The sequence below is a fragment of the Aegilops tauschii genome, chromosome 7 (genome assembly GCF_002575655.3).
Source record: "Aegilops tauschii subsp. strangulata cultivar AL8/78 chromosome 7, Aet v6.0, whole genome shotgun sequence".
Lineage (NCBI taxonomy): Eukaryota > Viridiplantae > Streptophyta > Magnoliopsida > Poales > Poaceae > Aegilops > Aegilops tauschii.
In genome coordinates, this window is record NC_053041.3 from 600,110,692 (window position 1) to 600,117,916 (window position 7,225).

General features: G+C 44.9%; 1 pseudogene; it reads right to left on the minus strand.

The window, feature by feature from the left end:
- Positions 1–2,599: 2,599 nt before the first annotated feature.
- Positions 2,600–4,935, minus strand: LOC109763095 (aspartic proteinase nepenthesin-1-like; annotated as a pseudogene).
- Between the last annotated feature and the right edge of the window lie 2,290 nt (positions 4,936–7,225).

The window sequence follows — 7,225 nt, forward strand, 5'->3', positions numbered from 1 at the left end:
TAAGTGATCACGTGATCTAAATCAACTAAACCATGTCCGATCATCACGTGAGATGGAGTAGTTTCAATGGTGAACATCACTATGTTGATCATATCTACTATAAGATTCACGCTCGACCTTTCGGTCTCAGTGTTCCGAGGCCATATCTGTTATATGCTGGGCTCGTCAAGTTTAACCTGAGTATTCCGCGTGTGCAACTGTTTTGCACCCGTTGTATTTGAACGTAGAGCCTATCACACCCTATCATCACGTGGTGTCTCAGCACGAAGAACTTTCGCAACGGTGCATACTCAGGAAGAACACTTATACCTTGATAATTTAGTGAGAGATCATCTTATAATGCTACCGTCAACCAAAGCAAGATAAAATGCATAAAAGATAAACATCACATGCAATCAATATAAGTGATATGATATGGCCATCATCATCTTGTGCTTGTGATCTCCATCTCCGAAGCACCGTCATGAACACCATCGTCACCGGCGCGACACCTTGATCTCCATCGTAGCATCGTTGTCGTCTCGCCAACTTATGCTTCTACGACTATCGCTATCGCTTAGTGATAAAGTAAACCATTACAGGGCGTTTGCATTGCATACAATAAAGCGACAACCATATGGCTCCTGCCAGTTGCCGATAACTCGGTTACAAAATATGATCATCTCATACAATAAAATATAGCATCATGCCTTGACCATATCACATCACAACATGCCCTACAAAAAAAAGTTAGACGTCCTCTACTTTGTTGTTGCAAGTTTTACGTGGCTGCTACGGGCTTTAGCAAGAACCATTCTTACCTACTCATCAAAACCACAATGATAGTTCGTCAAGTTAGTGTTGTTTTAACCTTCTCAAGGACCGGGCGTAGCCACACTCGGTTCAACTAAAGTTGGAGAAACTGACCCCCGCCAGCCACCTGTGTGCAAAGTACGTCGGTAGAACCAGTCTCGCGTAAGCGTACGCGTAATGTCGGTCCGGGCCGCTTCATCCAACAATACCGCCGAACCAAAGTGTGACATGCTAGTAAGCAGTATGACTTGTATCGCCCACAACTCACTTGTGTTCTACTCGTGCATATCACATCTATGCATAAAACCTGGCTCTGATGCCACTGTTGGGGAACGTAGTAATTTCACAAAAATTCCTACGCACACGCAATATCACGGTGATGCATAGCAACGAGAGGGGAGAGTGTTGTCTACGTACCCTCGTAGACCGTTAGCGGAAGCGTTATATCAACGCGGTTGATGTAGTCGAACGTCTTCACGATCCGACCAATCCAATTACCGAAAGCACGACACCTCCGAGTTTTGCACACGTTCTGCTCGATGACGTCCTCACCTTCTCGATCCAGCAAGAGGGGCGAAGTAGTAGATGAGTTCCGGCAGCACGACGGCGTGGTGACGGTGTTGGTGAAGAACAATCTCCGCAGGGCTTCGCCTAAGCACTACGAAAACTATGACGGAGGATAAACTAGAGGGGACGGGGTTGCCGGTACACGGCTTGGTGTTTCTTGAAGTGTCTTGGGTGCTATCCCTACCCCTCTATTTATATGTTGAGCCTTGGGGTCGAAACTTGGAGTAAAAGCCTCCACAAAGTCGGTTTCACCCGAAAGGCAAGAGTCCTTCTCGAACTCTAGGACCAGACGCCAGGGTTCCAGACGTCTGGCCCCAGACGCTAGGGACCCTGGCGTTTGGCCCCTGGACTCCGCAAAACTTCCTTTTGCGCTTTCCAAAAATCTTGTGGGCTTTCCCCTTTGGCCCAAATAAAGTGTTCTCGTACCCAAACATTTCGGGAAACATCCGGAACCCCTTCCGGTGAATTCCGGAACCCTTCCGGAGTCTAAACACTATTATCCCATATATCAATCTTTATCTCCGGACCATTCCGGAGTTCCTCGTCATGTCCGTGATCATATCCGGAACTCCGAACAACATTCGGTCACCAACATACATAACTCATATAATACTATATCGTCAACGACCGTTAAGCGTGCGGACCCTATGGGTTCGAGAACTATGTAGACATGATCGAGACACTTCTCTGGTCAATAACCAATAGCGAAACCTGGATGCCCATATTGGGTCCTACATATTCTACGAAGATCTTTATCGGTCAAACCGCATAACAACATACGTTTGTTGCCTTTGTCATCGGTATGTTACTTGCCCGAGATTCGATCGTCGGTATCTCAATACCTAGTTCAATCTCGTTACTGGCAAGTCTCTTTACTCGTCCCGTAATACATCATCCCGCAAATAACTCATTAGTTACAATGCTTGCAAGGCTTATAGTGATGTGCATTACCGAGTGGGCCCAGAGATACCTCTCCGACAATCGGAGTGACAAATCCTAATCTTGAAATACGCCAACCCAACAAGTACCTTTGGAGACACCTGTAGAGCACCTTTATAATCACCCAGTTACGTTGTGACGTTTGGTAGCACACAAAGTGTTCCTCCGGTAAACGGGAGTTGCATAATCTTATAGTCATAGGAACATGCATAAGTCATGAAGAAAGCAATAGCAGAATACTAAACGATCAAGTGCTAAGCTAACGGAATGGGTCAAGTCAATCACATCATTCTCCTAATGATGTGATCTCGTTAATCAAATGACAACTCATGTCTATGGCTAGGAAACTTAACCATCTTTGATTCAACGAGCTAGTCAAGTAGAGGCATACTAGTGACACTCTGTTTGTCTATGTATTCACACATGTACTAAGTTTCCGGTTAATACAATTCTAGCATGAATAATAAACATTTATCATGAAATAAGGAAATAAATAATAACTTTATTATTGCCTCTAGGGCATATTTCCTTCAGCAGTAGTACAGGCCATATGCATATCCAATCGAAGACACCAGAAGTACACATGGGCGTGCCCTTTGGAGAAGAGAACCCCCTTCTCTGTTTTGTCCATTCGATACATGAATTATTTGACACTAATCTGTTTTGTAACATTCGATACATGAATTATCTGACAGTAATCATAGTATCCGAGGTGTCCTAATGTTTTGTTGAGTACTGTTTCTAAAACATACATACTTCTAAGTTCATATTCATCCTGTGCATTCATCATTTTTTAAAACAAATAAGGTTAGCATCCATGTGCAAAAAAAAATCTTCCCTCCCGTGTCTATTCAAATAACAGAACATGTGCAATTTTTTTTAAAATGTTTATAACGTTGACCTCTAAAAATAAAAATTGTAGTTTTTTGTTTCCCCATATGGACATGGAGAGGCAAACAAAATAATCACATAGTTCCCTGATATTAGATGCCAATTTCACTCTGGTAAATGGAAATTGGTGTTTGCTTGTAATGCACGGGCATGTTTGGTAGTTGTAATGAACGGACTAGGAGAGGGCTAATCTAGGCCATCGAATCTTCATCTAGTGTTCCAAACATTTTCCACTCCTAAAAAGCAAAACAGTCAACTGTCATGTCGGAAACCTAAGAGTTTATTGTATCAAATTTATTCGAAGCAGGGCTACAATACAAGATGTTGAGATTTAGCTTTGGGTGCCAGCATTGAGGTGGCAATCCTCTGGATTGAAGCTAATAGTGGGTGTCCGAGCATGAAGGTCGAAGATGAAGCGGTGGTTGATCTGTTGCCCTGCGCTGATGACTGTCAACTCCAAAGACGGGAAGAAAGCGATGCACATATAGTGGACGTTAGCATGGACGATCTCGAGAAACACATGCTCCGGCATGACCCGGAGCCCCGCGCTGTTATCGAAATGCAACATCATGCTCGGGAGTACGTCACGGCGGGCCGACGACTTGTGGACACACAAGTGGTGGCCATGCAGCTACACGGGTTGTGCCCCGTGGATCTGCAGGTAGTGTCGCACCGCCGACTCTATTTGGATGTATGCCTCATTCACAAACACACTCATCTTTGTCCCAATGTCGACCACACACCCACCTTTCCCTCTCGCACCACGCCGAAACATCTCTGGTGTGACGCTGGACACCCAGATGCCGCCTACGCTGACCCCAGTGAGCTTGACGTAGTACCCATCGTTGGCTTGGGTTGGCATAAGGATGGGCGTGCTCTGGCGGTGCACATTTGGCAATGGATGGCTAGGAATGTCTTAGCCGAACCGGAGAAAGTTGTACGTGCTCATCCCCGGTGGGAACAGGCAGTAAGAGAAGCGCACACCTTCGCCTTGATTGATCTGCTTCGTGAAGAATGTAGGTGGCTTGCTAGATTTCCACATTCCCAGGCCGAGGACACCGGCGAGGACTTCGTGGGTGTTGAAGTGCTCGGTGTGGTGGGCGCAACCAAAGACCATGCCAGGCAGCAGCTCAAACCGAGCTTCGTGGTCACTTTTGGGGAAGAAGAAGGTGTCCTTGGCAAGGACACCCGAAGCCGACCCATGGCTGCCCAAGAAGCCGCCTTCGAACCCGCACATACCATTTTGATGCGGTTTGTACGGTGCACGACACAAAACGCCATCATTCGCTGAAACATGGTGGAAGGTTGGCGACTGGGTTGGGTCGAACACCGGGTTGTATTGTCGCAGGCAGGGGTGGCATGGGGTGCACTGCATCCAGGTCAGCCCGGTGGCCATGTCCAGCGCGAGTTGGTAGATCTTGGACCCATGCCCCAAGCCGATGCCCACCATGATGGCGTACATCATGTCTGTCACTGGGCACACAAGAGGCCTTATGGCGTTGACGGTGATGTTGGTGATGGTGCCCGGCGGGAGGAGATGGTTGGTGATCCGGCACTTTACATGGTTCGTGGGCGTTGGAGGCTCGCTAAGTCATTGTGCGCCGGCTGGTGGTTGGCGACGAGCCGGAGGCTAAAGCCACTGTTGCTACCGATGAGCGGGGACAATGACGTTGAGGCCGTGACACCATGGAAGAATGGCACGAGGGCGCCCAGGATGGTTAGTGCTAGAAGTAATTTGGGCGCCATGGAGTATGGATCGATAGTGCTAGCTTGTCTGAAATGAGATGCATGAGTTGTGGACATTGTGAGGCTATAAGTATGTACTTATCGAAGCCATTAATGTTTCTGATATTTATTGGAGTGAATCTGGTTTTCGGATATGCATATCTATGCGTATTCTATTGATAATCATCAATTAATAAGCCAATGATTAAATGGTTAGTAAAAGAACGTATACAAGAAATCCATTCTCAGATTTCTTTAGTAAATGAGTAGCTACCTAGCCCTTCAAGTACATCAATTAATCAGAGATTTGTTTATTGAGTCTATTAGCAAGAGCCTGAACTGGCCTAGAATAACATCGGCAGTAGCCCATGTGCATCGCATTGCAGATACCAGTGGATCCTATTTGCCGCCCACGGGCAACAAATAGCAGAGGCGAACCTCGCATGAAAGTCATGTTTGGTCGTCCCTGTGGGGCTGTTCGGTACAGTTTGTTCCCTGCAAGTGCAGTGTTTTTTTTTCTCTTGTGCTGCCTTTTTCGGATTTCTATTAGTATTTTTTTATTCATTTAGTTTTTGTTTTTGATATTGGGTTTCCCTTTTTGTTTTTCTATTTTTTCCTTGGGATTTGGTTTTTCTCTGGATTTGTCCTCTGTGTTTCTTGTTTTTTATACTGCAAAAAATTTCTAATGTATGACAAACATTTTCCGAATAAACATTGAACTATTTTAATATATGATGAACATTTTTCTAATATACAGTGAATAGTTTCTATACACCTTTAACTTTTGTAAAATATAGGTTGAGTTTTGTTTATATACGGTGAAATATTTTTAACATATGATGATCTTTTCAAAATATAGTATACACATTTTCCAAATATATGATGAACGTTTTTCATATGTAGTGAAATATTTTTAGCCTAAGTTGATATTTTTAAAATATATTATGAAGTTTTTTTAATATATGGGGAACATTTTTTATATACAGTGAACTGTTTTTAAAATATATAGTGAACATTTTTTGTATATATCAGGTTGCAGAATAAGTTATTCTTCATCCGATGTAATCTTACAATCATTTCATAAATAAATTACATTTAAAATACAAATAGTTACATTCATATTGATTCAATGCGTAAAATTTGATGATTGTATTCATAAGCATAGAAAACACATGATTAGCGACAAGAGTTATGTATGATTGTGACAACAATTGCTGCATAATTTACATTTGCCTCGTTTTCATAGCTACAAGAAGCTTGTCGTGAACTTCGCTGTTAATTCTATCTGCTATGGTGCCAAGCTTATGATTCCTAGGTTGCTCCGGTTTGAGAATGGCATTGATGTTGGGGAAGAGGTGATTCTCATGGGGGAGAGGATTGCCATTGGTATTGGTGACATCCCCACTGCTATTATGGGAGACGACTTGTGACCATGGCGCGATCAAGAGGTTGCTCAAAGAAAACAAAAAGAGGAAGATTGATCTAGTCGTCTTCAGGCGACAGTACCCGGTGATATCTTGGTCGTTGGCGACTGTGGTGCAAGCTCTTGGTCCTCGACGTGCGACACGAGCTCTTGGTCGTTGTCTGCAGTCTTGCCAACAAGTTGGGCCACTAGTCATGGAGAAGCTTTGAGGAGCACCAGGAGGCGCCGACGTCGGCGTTCGGGGCGACGACGAGGCAGTAGCTGAGTACAACATCGCTGCCACCGGATCCGGCTTCCCGACGACCGGATCTTGGATTACTGCATCGCATTGCGCATTGCCGCCGCCGGATCTGTGAAAATGGTAAAAAAACAACCTTTACACGGGGCAGTCAGATCCAGCGGCGCAGAAGCGCCAACGCATGTGAGGCGAAGAGGAGCGGCGCCGACGTGTGCAGGGAGCCGACAGGGAAGGAAGGAGAAGGGGACGACGAGGAAGAGGAGTAGAGGGAGAGCGATGAGGAGAAATGGACGACGATGAAGCATGGTATTTTTTCTTTCCAAAATGACGGTTGCGACAAGTAAATTGGAATGGAGGGAGTACTAAGTTGTTAACTCGTATCTATACCTACTAATAAAGCAAGGTGCGTTTCTCCGATTTTTTCATCCGTTGAACACCGATTTTTTTGTTCTATGCAAGGTGGTACTAATTTTGTGTGTGTCAATCTGCCATAAAAGAAACAGTTTTATCCAAAATTTCGTACGTGGCCGCGCGCGCTGAGGCCCAGCCCATTTATTTCCTGTCCATGCAGCTGAGAACAATTACTTACCGCGCTGGGCGCAAAATAGACGAAGTTTTGCATATGGCGTCCAGTATTGGGACGGCCCGTT